The following is a 17,577-nucleotide window of genomic DNA, read 5'->3' on the forward strand; positions in this document are numbered from 1 at the left end:
CTCCCCACGTTTTAAGTATATGGTATCATATTTTACATCCTTTTTTTTGTGAGTTCCCTGACATATTTTTTATAGAAAAAAATATTTTTACTATTTTTATGTTTCCTAGTTTCATACTGTCATGTTTGGCTTTTTTTTTTTCATCCAAAAAATCCCTTTTAATATTTCTTGCAGGGCTGGTTTAGTGGTCATGAACTCCTTCAGTTTTTGCTTGTCTGGAAACTCTTTATCTCTCCTATTCTGAATGATAGCTTTGCTAGATAGAATATTCTTGACTGCAGATTTTTGCCATTCAGAACTTTGAATATATGATGCCACTCCCTCTGGCTTGGAAAATTTCTGCTAAAAAATCCCCTGATATCCTACTGGGATTTCCCTTGTATAGTACTATCTTCTTATGTCTTTCTGCTCTTAAAGTTTTTTTCTTTGTTGCTATATTTTGCCAATTTAATTGCAAAATGTCTTGATGTGTATCTGTTTTTGTTGATTTTGATGGAGATTCTCTGTGCCTCCTGGATCCGGATGTCTGTTTCCTTCTCCAAATTAGGGAAGTTTTCAGCTATTATTTCTTCAAATAAAATTTCTGCCACCTTTTCTTTCTCTTTTTCTTCTGTGATTCCTATCAAATGTTATTACATTTGATGCAGTCACTGACTTCCTAAAAGCTACTCTCTTCAGTTTCACTTGATCACTTTTCGGAGGGGAAGATGGTGGCGTAGGAGGATGCTGGGCTCACCGCGTGTCCTGCCGATCACTTAGATTCCACCTACACCTGCCTAAATAACCCAGAAAACTGCCAGAAGACTAGAAGAACGGATTCTCTGGAGCCAAACACAGACGAGAGGCTCACGGAAGAGGGTAGGAAGGGCAGGAGGGTAGGGTAGGCAAGAGGGTAGGAGGTGGTGTGTACTACACGGACTGGTGGGAGGGAGCCGGGGCGGAGGGGCAGCCCGCCGGCCAAGCAGAGACCCCGAGTCTGGCTTGCAAAAGCAGAGAGGCTGTGTGTGTTCAGACAGCGAGCAGGACTTAACATCTTGAAGGTTATAAGTTAACAGCTCTGCTCAGAGAGCGGGAAGGCTGGAGGACAACGGGAGGGAGAGTTGTTGAGGCCTGGGATGACAGAGCTCAGCTTGGCGGGGAACAAAGGCACTCTCCAGCGCCATCTCCCTCATGCATCCCCCAGCCAAAATCCCAAAGGGAACCAGTTCCTGCCAGGGAACTTGCTTGCACTGCACAAACACCCAACGCTGTGCTTCTGTGGATCCATCCCTCCGGCGATGGGTCTGACTCCCTCCTGGTGTTGCAGGGCCCCTCCCAAAGCGGATCACCAAGGATAAGTGAGCTGACCCTGCCCCTCCTGTCCCTGTGCACCTTGCCTATCCACTCCAGCTAATACACCAGATCCCCAGCATCACAAGCCTGGCAGTGTGCAAGTAACCCAGATGGGCCACGCCAACCCACAGTGAATCCCGCCCCTAGGAGAGGGGAAGAGAAGGTACACACCAGTCTGATTGTGGCCCCAGCGGTGGGCTGGGGGCAGACATCAGGTCTGACTGTGGCCCCACCCACCAATGCAAGTTATTCAAGACAGCACAGGGGAAGTGCCCTGCAGTTCTTTCCAAAATGACGAAATGGAAGAATTCCCCTCAAAAGAATCTCCAGGAAATAACAACAGCTAACAAACTGATCAAAAAGGATTTAAACAATATAACAGAAAGTGAATTGAAAATAATGGTCATAAAATTAATCGCTGGGCTTGAAAAGAGTATAAAGGACAGCAGAGAATTTATTGCTACAGAGATCAAGGGACTAAGGAACAGTCAGGAGGAGCTAAAAAATGCTATAAACGAGCTGTAAAATAAAATGGAAATGACCACAGCTCAGATTGAAGAGGCAGAGGAGAGAATAGGTGAACTAGAAGATAAAATTATGGAAAAAGAGGAAGCTGAGAAAAAGAGAGATAAAAAAATCCAGGAGTATGAGGGGAAAATTAGAGAACTAAGTGATGCACTAAAGAGAAATAATCTACGCATAATTGGTATTCCAGAGGAGGTAGAGAGAGGGAAAGGTGCTGAAGGTGTACTTGAAGAAATAATAGCTGAGAACTTCCATGATCTGGGGAAGGAAAAAGGCATTGAAATCCAAGAGGCAAAGAGAACTCCCTTCAGACATAACTTGAATCAATCTTCTGCATGACATATCATAGTGAAACTGGCAAAATACAAGGATAAAGAGAAAATTCTGAAAGCAGCTAGGGATAAACACGCTCTAACATATAAGACTCGTGCCGGATCTCTCTACTGAAACTTGGCAGGCCAGAAAGGAATGGCAGGAGATCTTCAATGTGATGAACAGAAAAAATATGTAGCCGAGAGTCCTTTATCCAGCAAGTCTGTCATTTAGAATAGAAGGAGAGATAAAGGTGTTCCCAAACAAAAACTGAAGGAATTTGTCACCACTAAACCAGCCCTACAAGAGATCCTAAGGGGGATTCTGTGAGACAAAGTACCAGAGACATCGCTACAAGCATGAAACCTACAGACATCACAATGATGTATCTTTACATCTTTATATCTTTAAAGATATAGAATATCTTTCTATAATAACACTGAACGTAAATGTACTAAATGAGCCAACCAAAACACATAGGGTATCAGAATGGATAAAAAAACAAGACCCATCTATTTGCTCTCTACAAGAGACTCATTTTAGACTTGAGGACACCTTCAGATTGAAAGTGAGGGGATGGAGAACTATTTATCATGCTACTGGAAGTCAAAAGAAAGCTGGAGTAGCCATACTTATATCAGACAAACTGGACTTTAAATTAAAGGTTGTAACAAGAGATGAAGAAGGGAATTATATAATAATCACAGGGTCTATCCATCAGGAAGAGCTAACAATTATACATGTCTATGCGCCGAATACAGGAGCCCCCAAATATATAAAACAATTACTCACCAACATAAGCAACCTTATTGATAAGAATGTGGTAATTGCAGGGGACTTTAACACCCCACTTACAAAAATGGGTAGATCATCTAGACACACGGTCAATAAAGAAACAAGGGCCCTGAATGATACATTGGATCAGATGGACTTGACAGATATATTTAGAACTCTGCATCCCAAAGCAGCAGAATATACTTTCTTCTCGAGTGCACATGGAACATTCTCCAAGATAGATCACATACTGAGTCACAAACCAGCGCTTCATAACTATATAAGAATTGAGATCATACCACTTGATTACTTTCCATTGCTCTGTTTTTGAGTCATTACTTGGTTCCTCTGCTTTTCCAAGCCTGCTGTTCATTGCATCAAGCTTTTGTCTAATCTCGTTTATTGCATTCTTGATCTCTGACTGGGTCTTCTTTATGTCTTTATTTATGTCTGATGTCTTCCACTATTTTCTCAAGTCCAGTGAGTATCCTTATGATCACTACTTTAAATTCTGTTTCAGGCATGTTACTCATCTCGGTTTAACCTTGATCTCTGGCTGTGACCTTATACTGTTTTTCATTTGGGATAGACTTCTCTGTCTTCTCTTTTTTTCTATGCCTCTGTGCCTGTTTCTCTGTGTTAGGAATGTCAGCTATATCTCCTCTTTGTGAGGGTAATGGCCTTATGTAGAAGAGGTCCTATACTACCCTGCTATGTGGTGTCCTCTGTTCCTCAGGGCCTGGTGTTTCTGGGAGTGTCTCCAATGTATGCTGCATGTGTCTGTTCTTTTGTCCTGGCTGCTTTATCCTTCAGACTAGTTGCCTGCAGTGGCTTTCTTTGCCTGCTATGGGCAGTGTTTGATCCCTGGCCTGAATGTGCCATGTTTTAACTAGGTGTGCTCTGGTCTGTTTGTTAATCAACATCTGTCATTGTCATTGGAGCTGAAGCTCCACAAATCTTTTGAGTCAAGAGAGGTGGTGTTGGCAGGAGTTTGTGCCTATCTTCTTGGGGAGAGGGGCCACCTCTCTGGTACTGAGGAAGGGCTGTTCCACCAGGGCCTAGGGGAGGCAGGACTTGGTATAAGTAAGGCAGGTAGTTAGTGTTTGCTCTGTTGCCACAGATGGCTTTGCTGATTGCCACAGGTGGCTCTGTGCTTATGCTGAGGTGTCAGGGAGGGAAATAGCACCAGCCGGTTCCTTTGTTCTAGAGGGGTCTCTCTGGGAACACTGTCTCTCTGGGACAGCTCCAAGGTAAGCAAATAACCTCCTCACTGTGTGCCCCGGGTGATCTCTAGATTGCTGTTTCCACACACTGTATGCCTGCTGGTTGTTTGCCTGACTTCTTTCCAAGAGCAACACAATGCCCTCTGGGCTCTATCTGTGCCAAGCCCTTTGACCTTCAGAACTATAGGTTTTAAGCCCTGCTAATTGCCAGAAGTCACAAAACTTGGCCCCTTTTGCTTTCCAAGACAATTGCTGTAGAGAATTGTCCACCCCATCTGCTCTTCAGTGTGTTTGTCTCTTGCTCTTCTTCATGACCTTGGCTCTCTCCTAACCACAGCAACCACAATCCATTTCTCTTCCAAACCAAGTCTCTGCACTTCCCACCTTCTTTGATGTGGCCTCTTCTCTTGTGGGACCCAAGGAATTTAACAAAAATCCCCTACCTCCGAACAAGCAGAGCAAGACTAACTCCATTTTGTGCTACACCCACCGTCTCACGTATAACCCCCACCCTAGTCAAGCCCCTGAGCACACCCTTACTGGAAACCAGCTCATATAGGAATGCGGAACCCCTAACCGCCCAAGAATGTAAACCCTGCCTTTTGCCTGCCAAACTTGCGCGCCAATTCTTAAACCCCGTCTTTTGCCCGCCAAACTTGCGTGCCAATTCTGACCAGAGTGATAGGCTAGTTCAAACAATTACTATAGGGTAAATTGTAATTCAATTGGTCACCTGCGTGTGGACTGACATGACTATGCAGCTTTCTGTGTGTTATAATCTCATTGGCCACTGGCCCCTATAAAATTGCTACGCCTCTTAACCTAGGGGTACAAGTCCCTGCTCCGCTGTCGGATATACTTGGGCCCAAGCTTGAGCTTGCAAATAAACCCTCGTGTGTTTGCATCGGTATCGGCTCCTTGGTGGTCTCTTGGATTCGAAATCGGGGGCATTACACTCTACCTTCAGTTGTGGAGTTTGTCTTATCAGACTTCAGGTTGCTTTCTGGGACATTTAGGATGATTTGATAGTTATCTTGTTGTATTCATGGGACTTTTCTGTCATGTTCCCCTCCTCTTGTCTACACAATATGTTTTAAAAAATAATAATTCTCAAGCCTCAACATCTGCTACTCCGGCATATTTACTATCTGGGGCTATTGACACAGGAAAAAGAGCAAACACAAGAAAATTAGCTGCTTTTTTTCTGCCTCTTTTTCTTAAACATAGATGAAATTCCCCTATTAAAGATATCCTGCCTGAACCAGAGAAAAGTAACATTCAAAGATAAGAATTTGAGACTGAGTGAATTCTATACACACAGACTTTGTCAAAATCATTTTCTTCCTTTGGCCTCTCCACATAGTCACTTCCTTACAATCACCTTTCTTTGTTCAATCTAATATAAAAGTAAGTGGGTTTTTCCTCTCTTAAGCCACCATGACAAGTTTTGGGGGGATAGTGGGGTTCATGGAGTAGGGATCCAGTGACCAAGAAAGAATTTTTGGAGACGTCTTTGGTGCCAAAAGGTGATTTCATTAAAGCATGGGTACAGGACCCATGGACAGAAAGAGCTGCCCTGGGACCATGAGGAAAGACTGGTTGTAAACCATGGAGTTGGGGGAGGTAAAGCCCAGGGGAAGTTTCTAATGAGATTTTCATATGCTAAAGACTCACAGGATACTGGAGGCCTAGCTATTGTCAAGTTAAGATTGTTTTCCCTCTAGCAAAGTATTAACATTAAGACATTAGGGAGTTCCTGGAGAAATGCTGTACTCTGCCAGCCTCAAATATTTGCCAATGGGCTACAGGTTATAAGGAAATTTAATTTTATCTGCCATTTCCTTCTGCCGTTGTTTCCCACATCAAACTATATATTAGAGAGGACTGCAAAAATCTCTAATATTTGCTTTAGAAAATATAGTTATTTTTCTTAAAATATTATTTATGTTACCATGTAATGATTTGTTCCTTTTTATTTTTAAATAAAATAATAAATGTGTTTAAAATAAAAGAAGTGGGTTTTGCCATTTCTTTAGGTCTTCATTCTGTATGAAGTCTCCATGTCATGTAAAACTTTGCATTAAATAAATTTCTATACATTTCTCTTGTTGATCTGTTTTATGGCAATTTAATTTAATTTTCAGGCCCAGGTGGAAAGAATCATAAGAGAGTAAAGGTAAAAGTTTGTTTCCCCTATAGATCTTACTCCTGGGATGTTATATATTAGTTAACTATATCTTATACAGTTCTCTTTTGAACCATAAGGTAAAACTTATCATCTCTATATTCTCTCAACATTTATTATTTATCTGTATGTCTTAGATAATACGCATACAAATGAATTCCCTCCTACTTAGTTAGATATCATTTATGCAACATCATTTTAAGCATACACCAAGTGCAAGATACAGTGTTAACTCACTTATGAGGGGCCATATCTGAATATGGTGAAGTATAAGGGCTTTGGAGTCAGGCACACTTGAGTTCAAACTCCACCTCCTACCAATTACTAGCTGTGAGGATGAATTTTCTAATAAAGCAATTAGTAAATTTACTAATAAAGTGAATTTATAAATTCACTAATAAAGCACAGATTTCCACTCTGTGACTTCTTTTCTCATTCTCTTAACAATCTCTTTTGAAGAGCAGAGGTTTTAAGTTTTGATAAAATCCAATTTATTAACTTGTCCTTATATGGATCATGTTTTTGGTGTCATATCTAAGAAATCTTTGCCTAACCCAAGGTCACAAAAATTTTTTTGTTGTTTACTTCTAGAAGTTTTATTGTGTTGGTTTTATATTTAGGTCTCTGACCCATTTCGAGTTAACTTTTGTGTATAGATTGAATTCAAAAGTTTTGCATATGGCTATCTAATTGTTCCATCATTGTTTGTTAAAAAAGACTATCCTCTCTTCACTGAATTACCTCTGCATATTTGTCAAAAATCAGTTTTGAATATAGGTGAGTCTATTTTTCCCAACCCATGGACAGGGCATATCCCACCATTAAATTAGATCTTCCTTAATTTCCCTCAGTGAAGTTTGAAGTTTTCAATGTATAGATTTTTCACATATTTTATTTAATTTATCCCTAAGAGTTTCATATTTTTGATGCCATTGTAAATAATATATATGTATTTTTAAAGTAGGCTCCACATAGAGCATAGACCCCAAAGTGGGGCTCGAATTCACAACCCTGAGATCAAAAACTGGGCTGCAATCAAGAGTCAAATGCTTAACTAACTGAGCCAACCAGGCACCCTGTAAATAGTATTTTTCTTTTTAAGTTTCAATTTCTTATTGTTTGTTCCTCCTGTATAGAAATACAAATAATTCTTTACTGTAACTCTATGGGTATATAATTCACACATCATAACATTTATCCTTTTAAATGTACAATTTATTGGTTTTTAGTATATTCATAAATTGTACAACCATCACCATAAATATTAAAATATTTCATCACCCAGAAAAGAAACTCATTACCAATCATTCAACGTTCCCCTCTTCAATCAGACTCTAATGACCAGTAATCTAATTTCTATCTTATTGACTTGCTTATTTTGGTTATTTCATCCTCTAATTTATGAGATATCATTCTCATATTTCCCATTAATTATTTAGATATGTTTTCCTTTAGTCACTGACCATACTTATAATAACTGATTTAAAGTCTTAGTTTAATAAGTTCAACATCTGAACATCTTCAAGGACAGTTTTTATTGGTTACTACCCCCTGTCCCCCATGTTCATGTTTTCTGTCTGTGTGCATGTCTTATAATTTTTTGGTGAAAAATGGACATTTTATATAACATGAAGGGGAAATTTTGGAAATCAGATTCATCACTCCTTCCTCTAGTTTATTGTTGTTTGTTCTTGTCATTATTTTTGCTGTTTGTGACTTTCCTGGACTAGTTCTCTTAAATCTGTATTCTTTGTCATATATAGACACTTAAGTCTCTGTTAGGTAGGCTTAGTGGTCACCTAAAATTGGACAGATACATTGAATAAATAAATTTCCAAGCATTTGCTGAGAAGCACTGTGTGTGTGTTGTGTTTATTTTTAATACTGTAGCAAGTGATTTACAATTCTTCCTTAATTCCCCCTTTCTGCTTTCACAAAAGCTGGAGGTCAACCAGAGGTGAGAGATTAAGACCTTCTCAACTTTTTCCTGGTCATGTGTCTGGCCCTGAGCCTATGCATGATCTAGATTTCCTAGGACTATCAGCTTTTCAAAGCTCCCCATAGACATCTTATTCCTCAGATTTTCTTTTCATGTTTTTTTGGTCATCCCCTTATAAGCCCCAACAGAATCATCACCTCACGCCATTGTAATGTTCAGCAATTACCACTGATTTTTTCTGGCCAACACCCTACTGATAGAGCTGTCCTCACAGAGCAAGCTCTGAGTCAGCTCAAATAAAGAGAAGCCCTGAAAATAAACCCTTTCAAGGAGCTGCTAGACAAGAGTGACAAACCTTTTGAGGTAAGTCTGTTGGAGAAGTCTAAACTTATTGCTCCCCCTACACTGACAGAGGCTTTTGGTTTTCACTGTAGTTGTGAGAATCTTGGTTTTCAAGGTTATGGACAAGGGAAATGGGGAGGAAAATAGGACAAGTTAAAATACCAAAAGCTCACCATTTTTACAATTCAGATGGCTTTGTTGAATAAATGCTCTTCCAAGTTAATTGGTTAATTGCCAATTGGCCAATTGGCCAATTGGTTAATTGCCAGAGTTGTGGGGGGGTGGGGGGAAGGATTTTGGTTATTCATAATGGCTAGTGTTCTCATTATTATTATGGAGGATCAGACTTTTGGAGGACTTTATCATTCTGGAAGTACTTCCAAAACAATGTTTTTTATATATAGATCTTTCATCTTATAACCTTGCTAAATTCACTTATTAGTACTAGTAGATTTTTGTAGATTTAATTGGTCCAAAATGTGGACCAATGAATTTTGGCTTCTGGCAGATCTTATTAAGTGTTCCAGTAAACTGAGAGACAAAAAATTGTGGAAGACATTACCTGGGCTCAAAAGCAAGTACCAGGGTTCCTCTTCTGCTTTCCATCCAACTTATGTGAAATTCACATGGACATTTCCTGTCAGGAAATAAGTATTCCATTGTTTCTGTTTTATGTACAAGTGGCTATGGGAAGCAATCTGAGGTCTTAATGTTCTGGCTAGAAAAGAAATCTCAGAGTCTATCTTGCAGACAACTCTTCCTACAGACATGCAGAGAATGTAAGTTCCATGACTTGGGTTTGGACTTAGAATGTCCACACGATAGCCCGAATCTTTATCCATTTTCTCCATTCTATCATTTGTATGAAAGTCCTGTTTTTTAAGACTTTACAATGATTCTTCCTGGTTAATTTATTAGTCATTAATTCTTAACAGAAGGCATTTTCTTTCAATTTGCTTATAGACATTCATAAGCACTTATGAATTTATTTATGTATTTTTTTTGTGGGGGGAACTCCGGAGGGGAGGATGAGGGGGTCTTGTGGTGACATTGCTGGGGAGCTTTCCTAAGCTAAAAAAATCAGTTATTAATATTTATTTGAATCAATTGTCTAATTTTTAGTCATCCAAAGGCCTGAAGGTTAGAGAGGCACAGGGCCAAGTTTTGAATTTGTGATACCCACGTGTGTGTTGACAGAAGAAAACTTTAGACACAGAATTAAAATACAGATCTTTCAATTCACCTTTATATCATAAGGCTTTCCTTGCTCCATTCAAAACTTCAAAAGAACCTATGAGATGAGAACTGCCAGCAAGCTGGAGGAGGGAACAAGTCTCTCTGAGAACAGACAAGACAAAGTAAGACACAGGCTCATGACTGGTCTTTTTGCATGGTATAGCTTGTCTCTTTCCTCAAGGTATCATTGATAGAGGACACGATGGGTCAGGGCTTTGAATATTGAAATCATTATGTAAGCAGCAAACTGATGAAGTTCAATCTGTTTATGTTCAGAACATGCAGAAGTTCACATGCATAATGATATTTAATGGTTCTGATTTTGACAAGATTTATAACTTGTTCTTCAAATAGGTAATGAGTGCTGACGATGTATACAAGAGAAAAATGAGGCCTATTCAAACACAATACAGAAAGAATACATGTTTTTCTCCACTATGGATTTATATTAGTAAGACCTGCCTAAGAAGCCCATAAGGCTGAGACTTACAAGCACATATTCTCCCAAAAAGCATCTCATCTTCTAGTCTGTGTTTAGTTTATTTGGTTGTCTGGATATCATATATCTACAGTGAAAGCAGATGAATGTGTCAGATGTTTTTCCCTTTTTACTAGCTGATCAGGATCTTCAGTTCATGGCTGATCGGCCGTCATGTCATAGATGTTAGTCAGCCACATGCAGTGTTTTCAGTCTTTGGAACACAAATCCACACCCACACAGATCTGGGGCTTTACATCTTTGGGATATTGTTTCCTCACTCAGTAATCAGGGAGTTCAGAGTTCAGGGCTTTAGGCTTCAAAACCACCAGAGACTGAGAGGGCTGTAGATTACTCTCAACTGACATGGCATCCCTGAGACTAGTCTGCGTTTGGATGCACCAAGCCAGTGAAGTCTGTAAGAAGCTCCGTTGGTTTCACAATTAGTTTATCACTCACCTTTTACAGCCAGAAGCCAAGAGCAAAATGGGTATTAGACTGCCCAAAGATTCACTGTATTAAGTACTCAAGTGTCTTAAATGGAGCGAAGAAACTGCAGGTCATAATCTTCCCTTATCTCTACTAGTTTAATTTGTTTCTCTATACAGAATACATTTCATAGATAATTGCCTCTATTCTCTCTCCACAACCATTTTGAAAGTGCCATGCTTTCTTCTTATAACAGCTGATAAGTTATTAGTAATAAAGAATTCTGCCTTTTCATTCTTAACTAATTTGAAATGCAATATATTTGAATACTTTAACATTCACCCTCAAACTAATCTTCTTCAGAACCATATCCCAGAAAGTCCGAAGTAAATGGAACTTTTTGGTAAATCAGACTTTTTATTTAGGGCAGGACTTAGAGATATTTTAATCTCTTAGGGCATAAAAGAATTTATAAATTATTTTAAACCAATGAAGAGTAGTATTTATGTATTTTGAATGTTAGCAACATCACCTTTACTGGAATGGGGAAAAGAGAATACATTTTGATAGAAATACAAGAAAATGCATCCACAGTCCCACCAATTGGAGTTAAGCATATTAACTTTTTAGCATATTTATTTGTTTTCCCCCTCAGGTTAAAAAAATGCACGTTATAAATGAACATACAAAAATTTCTTGAAAAATTAGAATGTTACTCCCATTTCCAAGTAAACTTTCATCTTCACCTTCACCTCTGTCATGATCCATATTGATTCAACCTCCAAGTACAGACAATTGCTTTATCAGAATGTTTCTATGCACTTTTATACACACCACACACACACACACACACACACACACACACACACACAGAAAGTGGTTTTTTTTTTCTGAGTTTTTTTAAACATAAAATAGTTGTACACTTGATTTATCGGCTTACTTTTGTATTCAACATTATTTTTGAGGGCTCTCTGTATTGGTGAATACAGACAGAATAATTCACTCTTATAACAATTGAATGATAATCCATGGTATTTAATTTCATTATTTCCCTATTGCATTGTGAGGTTACTCTATTTTCTTTTCTGTAATAAAGCATATGAAATGTTCACCTTTGTCTCTGTCTCCTTATCCAAATGTATTTCTTTAATCCGGAGACCTGAAAGTAGAATTGATGAGAGATTGGGTATGTACATTTTCACATTTAATACATACAACCAAATTGCTTGCAGAATGGTTGTAATGATTTTTACTCCCATCAGGGAAGTGTTGGAGAATGTGGATTTGTATACTCTCACCAATATTTAACACATTTGGATATTAAAACATTGCCCTTCCAGAAAGATGAAAAATAATTATCATTATTTTTTAATTTAAACTTAATTTAAATTTTAGTCAGTTAACATACTGCGCAATATTGTTTTTAGGAGTGGAATTCAGTGATTCATCATTTACATACAACACCCAGTACTCATCACAACAGGTGCCCTCCTCGGTCAGGTACCCATCACCCATCCAGCCCATCTCCTACCCAACTCCCTCCATCACTCCTCAGTATGTTCTCTATTGTTAAGAGTCTCTTGCTCATTTCCCTTTCTTCTCTTTCCAACTCCTCTTCCCATATCTTCATCTGATTTGTTTCTTAAATTTCACATATGAATGAAATCATATGGTATATGTCTTTCTCTGATTGACTTATTTAGCTTAGCATAATACATTCTAGCTCCATCCAAGTCATTGCAAATGGCAAGATTTCATTGTTTTTGATGGCTGAGTACATTGTGTGTGTGTGTGTGTGTGTGTGTGTGTGTGTGTGTGTGTGTGTAATGGATACCTATAGTTATTTATAGTTAATTTGTATTCCCACCAACAGTGCAAGAGCATTCCCCTTTCTCTGCATCCTCACCCACACCTGTTGTTTCTTTTGTTGTTAATTTTAGCCATTCTGAGAAGTGTGAGGTGATATCTCACCATGGTTTTGATTTGTGTTTCCCTAATGGTGATTGATGTTGAGCATCCTTTTATGTGTCTGTTAGCTATCTGGATGTCTTCTTTGGAAGTGTCTACTTATGTCTTTGGCCCATTTCTTAATTGGGTTATTAGTTTTTTTCGAGTGTTGAGTTTGATATGTACTCATAGATTTTGGGTACTAACCCCTTATCAGATATGTCATTTGCAAATACCTTCTCCCATTCCTTAGGCTGACTTTTAGTTTTGTTGTTTCCTTCATTGCGCAGAAGCTTTTTATCTTGATGAGGTTCCAAAAATTCATTTTTCCTTTTGTTTCCCTTGCCTCCCGAGACATATCTAGTAAAAAGTTGTTCCAGCCAAGGTCAAAGAGGTAGCTGCCTGTGTTTCTATATCCACTCATCTATTGATGGGCACTTAGGCTGCTTCCATAATTTGGCTATAGCAAATAACATTGCACTAAGCATAGGGGTGCATATATCTTTTCCAATTAGTGTTGCTGTATTGAGTAAATACTCAGTAGTAGAAATATAGGATCATAGGGTAGTTCTATTTTTGACTTTTTGAAGAAACTCCATACTGTTTTCCACAATGGCTATACCAGTTTGCATTCCCACCAACAGTGCATGAAGGTTCCTTTTTCTCCACATCCTTGTCAATACCTGTTGTTTCTTGTGTTTTGTTTTGTTTTGTTTTGTTTTTTTATTTTAGCCATTCTGGCAGGGGTGAGGTGATATCTCATTGTGGTTTTGATTTGCATTTCCCTGGTGATGAGTGATGTTGAACATCTTTTCATGTGTCTGTTGGCCACCTGGATGTCTTCTTTGGAGAAAAGTGTTATACCTTTTTCCCATTTTTAAGTAGATTATTTTTGGTGTTGAGTTGTATAAGTTCTTTATATATTTTGGATACTAACCTTTTTTCAGATATGTCATTTGCAAATATTTTCTCCCATTCCATAAGTTACCTTTTAGTTTTGCTGATTGTTTCCTTCACTTCCTCCTTGTGCAGAAGCTTTTTATTTTGATGTAGTCCTAATAATTTATGTTGTTTTTGTTTCCTTTGCTTGAGGAGACATATTTAGAAAAATGTTATGGCTGATGTCAAAGAAATTACTGCCTGAGCTCTATTTTAGAATTTTTATGGTTTCAGGTCTCAAATTTAGGTCTTTAACCCATTTTTAATTTATTTTTGTATATGGTGTAAATGGTGCAGTTGCATTCTTTTGCATGCGGCTGTCCAGTTTTGCCAACACCACTTGATGAGGCTTTCTTTTTTCCACTGCAAATTCTTGCCTCTTTTGTGGAAGATTAATTGACCATATAATGGTGGCTTTATTTCTGGGCTCTCTATTCTGTTCTGATCTATGTATCTATTTTTGTGCCAGTATCATACTGTTTTGATCACTACATTGATCAAAGTTGTAATATAACTTCAAGTTTGGGATCGTGATTCCTCCTATTTTGTTGTCTTTCAAGATTGCTTTGGCTATTTGGAGTCTTTGTGGTTCCATAAAAAAATTAGGACTGTTTTTTCTAGCTCTGTGAAATATATTCTGTTTTTATTTTGATAGTGATTGCATTAAATATGTAGATTGCTTTGGGTAGTTTGACATTTTAAAAATATTTGTTTTTGCAATCCATGAGCATGCAATAGCCTTCCATTTGTTTGTATCATCTTCAATTTCTTTCATCAATGTTTTCTAGTTTTCAGAGTTAACATTTTTCACATTCTTGGTTAAGTTTATTCCTAGATATTTTATCATTTTGTGTGTAATTATAAATGGACTGTTTTCTTACTTTCTTTTTTTAGTGTATTATTTCTTTCATTATAAGTGTATTTTTATTAGTGTATTTATTAGATTTTTATTAGTATATTATTTCTTTTATTATTAGTGTATAGAAATGCAATGGATTTCTGTATATTGATTTTGCATCCTGTGACCTTACTAAATGTATCAGTTTTAACAGGTTTCCTTTCTTTCTTTCTTCCTTCCTTTTCTTTCTTTCTTTCTTTCTTTCTTTCTTTCTTTCTTTCTTTCTGGTTTTCTCTGTAGAGTATCATGTCTTGTGCAGATAGTGAAAGTTTTACTTCTTCCTGACCAATTTGGGTTTATTTTATTTCTTTTTTGTGGTCTGATTTCTGTGGCTAGAACTTCCAGTGCTATGTAGAATAAAAGTGGTGAGAGTTGACATCCTTTTCTTATTCTTGACTTTAGGGGAAAAGTTCTGAGGTTTTCCTCATTGAGAATGATGTTCGCTGTGGGCTTTTCATATATGATCTTAATTATGTTGAGATATCCCCACTCTAAATTTGCTTTGTTAAGGACTGGAATTTTTTTCATGAATGGATGTTGTATTTTGTCAAATACTTTTTCTGTGTCTATTGAAATGATTGTATGGTTTTATGCATTCTCCTGTTTATGTGATAAATGACATTGATTTGTTAATATTGAAATATCCTTGCATCTCAGCAATAAATTCCACTTGGTCATGGTGAATATTTTTTAATATATTGTTAGATTTAGTTTGCTAATATTTTTTTGAATATTTTTATATCTATGTTCATCAGAGACAAGAGCATGTGTTTCTTTTTTTTGTGGTGTCTTTATTTGGTTTTCATATCAGGGTAATGATGACCTCAGAGAATGTATTTGAAAGCTTTATTTCCTTTTCTATTTTTTGGAATAATTTGAGGGAATAGTTATTAACTCTTCTTTGAACATTTGGTAGAATTCACCTGTGAAGACATCTGGTCCTGTACTTTTTTTTGTTGGGAGTTTTGGATCACTGATTCAATTTCATTGTTGATAATCAATCCATTCAAGTTTTCTATTTTTTCCTGCTTCAGTTTTGGTAGGTTATATGTTTCTAGGAATTTTTCCATTTCTTTCAGGTTATCCAATTTGTGGGCATATCATTTTTCTTAATATTTTCTTATAATTCTTTGTATTTCTGTGATGTTGGTTATTTTCCCTCCTTCATTTCATTTTTTTGAAGACAGTACCATATACTCTATTGATCATACATGACAAGGTAGGAATCCCCAAGCTCTTCCCCTTCCTCAGAGGGGCTACAATATAAACTGTGGAGGTTGGGAGCTTCTCAGTATGTTGGTAGGTGAGTTGGGACAAGGACTCCCCAGCAACTGAGGGCCTCTGTCTTCCTCTTGCTCTTGCTGAGGCTGGTGGTCCAGGGGGGTCTTATTCCTTGGAGGCCATGTGGACCATAAGGTCCACCACCCAGTTGCTGAAGCCAAATTCACTGTGTCAAGGAAATGAGCTTGACACAGTGGTCATTGAGAGCAATGCCAGTCCCAGCATCCAACGTGTAAGAGTGAGTGTTACTGTGAAAGTCTCAGTAGACAACCTGGTCCTTGGTGTAGTCCAGGATGCCCTCGAAGGGGCCCTCTGATGCCCGCTTCACCACTTCCTTGATGTCATTGTATTTGGCAGCTTTCTCCAGGCAGGGGGTCACATTCATGATTGACATGTTGAGGGTGGGTACATGGAAGGCCATGCCAGTCAGTTTCCCATTGAGCTCAGGGATGACCTTGTTTACAGTCTTGACTGTACCAATAGAAGCAGGGATGATGTTCTGGACAGCACATCTATCATTACACAGTTTCCCAGAGGGGGTATCCACAGTCTTCTGGGTGGCAGTGATAGCATGGACTGTGGTCATGAGTCCCTCTATGATGCTGAAGTTGTCATGAATGACCTTGGTCAGAGAGGCCAAGCAGTTGGTGGTGCAGGAGGTATCTTGACAGAGTTGTCAGACTTCTCATGATTCAAAATGATCACAAACATGGGGGCATCAGCAGAAGGAAAAGAGATAATGACCCTCTTGGCTCCACCCTTCAAGTGAGCCCCAGACTTCTCCATGGTAGTGAAGACCCCAGTGAATTCCACAATATACTCAGCACCAGCATCACACCATTTGATATTTGTGGGATCTTGCTCCTGGAAGATGTAGCTGGGCTTTCCACTGATGAAAGTTTCCTGTTCTTGGCCTTGTCTGTGCTGTGGAATTTGCCATGGGTGGAATCATAGTGTGGAACATGTAGACCATGTTGCTGAAGTCAAGGAAGGGGTTATTGATTGAAACAATATACACTTTTCCAGTATTAAAAGCAGCCTTGGAACCAGGCCCCTCAATATGGCCAAATTTGTTTACTCGAACCTTCACCATCATGTATCAGGACATGGTTGGCACTGCACCAAAAGATGCACCTATCTGTCAAATGGGAAAGAGCAGAGAGCCTATCCTCTTTTGTTTCTAATTTTGTTTATTTGAGTCCTTTTTTATTTTTATGACTCTGGTTAAAGGTTTATCAATTTTGTTGATCTTTTCAAAGAACCAGCTCCTGGTTTCATTCATCTCTTCTATTTTTAAAATTTTATTTTCTATTTTGTTTATTTCTGTTCTAATATTTATTATTTCCTCCCTTCTGCAGGCTTTGCATTTTGTTCTTCTTTTTTAGCTTCTTTAGGTGTAATGATAGGTTGTTTACTTGAGATTTTTCTTGCTTTTTGAGGTAGCCCTGTATTTCTATATACTTCCCTCTTAGACCAGCCTTTGTTGCATCCCAAAGATTTTGGACTGTTGTGTTTTCATTTTCATTTGTCTCCAAGTGTTTTTTTAATTTTTTCTTTGAATTTTTGGTTGACCCATTCATTGTTTAGTAGCATGTCATTTAACCTACATGTATTCTTTCTAGATATTTTCTCATGGTTGATTCCTAGTTTCTTAGCGTGGTGATTGGTAAGGATCCATGATATGACTTCAATCTTCTGAAATTGTTGAGTCTTGTTTCATGGCCTAATATGCTGTCT

At 38.1% G+C, this 17,577-nt stretch overlaps 1 pseudogene; it reads right to left on the reverse strand.

Moving 5' to 3' along the window:
• Positions 1 to 15,830: 15,830 nt before the first annotated feature.
• Positions 15,831 to 17,021, reverse strand: LOC109250522 (glyceraldehyde-3-phosphate dehydrogenase-like; annotated as a pseudogene).
• Positions 17,022 to 17,577: the final 556 nt, after the last annotated feature.

Source organism: Panthera pardus, unplaced genomic scaffold (genome assembly GCF_024362965.1).
Source record: "Panthera pardus isolate Hobbes unplaced genomic scaffold, ASM2436296v1 HiC_scaffold_21, whole genome shotgun sequence".
In the NCBI taxonomy this organism is placed as follows: domain Eukaryota; kingdom Metazoa; phylum Chordata; class Mammalia; order Carnivora; family Felidae; genus Panthera; species Panthera pardus.